Raw genomic sequence first — 2,138 nt, 5'->3', positions numbered from 1 at the left:
CATATGTGATGCAAGTCTGCTGTGAACTGCTTCTTTCACTTAGCATGTTTTCATGATTTAACTGCACCGTAACATGACTCAGCACTTTGTTCCTTTTCATGGCTGAATAATATTCTACTGCGTGGATATACCATGCCTTATATCTTCCTGGATGGATATCTGGGTGAGTTCCACTGGTCGGCTTCTAAGAACACTGCTGCTCTGAACATTTGTGGACAGGTTTTAGTGTGGAGGGACATTCTCATTCCTCTTGGGTAAAAGCCTACGCATGGAATTGCTGGGCTGCATAAGAACTCTGCGTTGAAATCTTTTGAGGAGCTGCCAGACTGTTTCCACTGCAGCCGCACCATGTTCATCCCCAGCTGCCACGAGGATGGGTGCCAGCTTCTCCGTATCCTCACCCACGCTTGCTGTGGTCGGTCTTCATGATCCCAGCTGCTGTCCTGGTGGGAGTGAAGCGGCTTCTCGGTGTCATGTGGTCCTTCACTGGCATGTGCTTGTCCCACTGGGGCTCTCGCGAGACTGTGGCTCCAGCAAGGCAAGGCCCACCCATGCGTGTCACCTGTCACGGCCACCACTGAGCCCCCAGAGCCAAGCCCAAAGCAATTGCTCAATAAAAAATGTGTTACATGAACGAGTAGCTCAAGAACTCCTCAAGTGTGAACGCAGGCGTCCTGCCTGCAAGTGGCTCTGAGTTCCACAGATTCTTTACCATTTAGAGAAGTCCAAGGAACCATAACAAAGCCGCCATCGTGTGGAAATTTCCCAGGGCCCATCTGATGGCCTGTCCTCACCTCAGGCCACTGGAGCTGGATGTCATCCTCACAGCGGGCCCCCCTGGCAGGGACTTGGTCCCGAGGGCGGGCAGGCAGCTGGGGAGTGACCGCGCCAGGCCCACGGGCAGCAGTGTCTTCTTCCTGGACGGCACCCCGGCCTGGCTGGGGCCCAGCCCCCCGCCTTGGCCTCTGAGGTGGTCGTCCCGGCCAAATGCACGAACACGTCAGCTCATTGGAGCGGATGTGCCCAGGCCGCTCTGGAGAGAGGAAGCGCACAGCTCAGCACTTACCGTTTAAAGAAGGATTCGCAAAGCCTGGAGGCCAGGCTGTGAGTTGTTCCTGTGGAATCAGGGAGCCTGCAGGGAGGTCACTCTTTGTCCCCTCTGACAGAGGCGGCTTGGCCGGTGGCCGTGGCCTCAGCGGAACCCTGAAGTCAGCAGAGCTTGTACTGGGCACCTTCCCACTTTCCTGGCTCACACTCCCGGCCTGCCCTCCCTGCGGGAAGGTGCCCACCCCAGGCCCAGCCAGCGCCTCCTCTGCAGGACAGGCGCAGAGGCGGAGGCAGCAGAGGAAAACCGGCCATCACTCAGTGAGCGCGCTATGCCCCAGGCCCCAGCTAAACACCGTGTTACTCTCTGTTTCCGCTGGGGAGGGGAGGGGGGCTCTGACTACCCCCATTTTACAGATGAGGAAACTGAGGCCCACAGCAAGTCAGAACTGGTCGGTAGTCCACAGCTGGTGGGTGGCAGAGCTGAGGTTGGAATCAAGCTGTTTGGCTGTGGCAGTCCCTAAAAGGCGGGCTGGGGGTCGGTGCTGACCTGGGCCAGAGTTATCAGGAGCTCAAGACACAGGAGCAAAATAAGTGTTCCAAAGCCAGGTGTGGTGGCTCATACCTGTAACCCCAGCACTTTGGGTGGCCAAGGTGAGTGGATCACTTGAGGCCAGGAGTTCGGGACCAGCCTGACCAGCAGGGTGAAACCCCGCCTTTACTAAAACTACAAAAGACTTAGCTGGGTGTGGTGGCATGTGCCTGTAATCCCAACTGCTTGGGAGGCTGACGCAGGAAAATCGCTTAAATCCAGGAAGAGGAGGTTGCAGTGAACCGAGAGCACACCACCGCACTCCAGCCTGGGTGACAGAGCAAGACACTGTCTCAGATAAAAAGGAAGAGTGGGGTGGGGGGGCTCGGAGTGGTTATTTTATGTAATTTTTATTTCAATAGATTTTGAGGAGTAGGTGGTGTTTGGTTACAGGAGTGAAGTTCTCTAACTTCTGAGATTCTGGTGCACGTGTGTTTAGACTGTGACAGGTAGGGGCAGCTGGCCTTTCTTCTAAGGTGTTTTTTTTTTTTTTTTTTTAATT

The sequence above is a fragment of the Cebus imitator genome, unplaced genomic scaffold, assembly GCF_001604975.1.
Source record: "Cebus imitator isolate Cc_AM_T3 unplaced genomic scaffold, Cebus_imitator-1.0 Scaffold159, whole genome shotgun sequence".
Classification (NCBI taxonomy): Eukaryota; Metazoa; Chordata; class Mammalia; order Primates; family Cebidae; genus Cebus; species Cebus imitator.
This window is presented reverse-complemented; position numbering follows the sequence as displayed.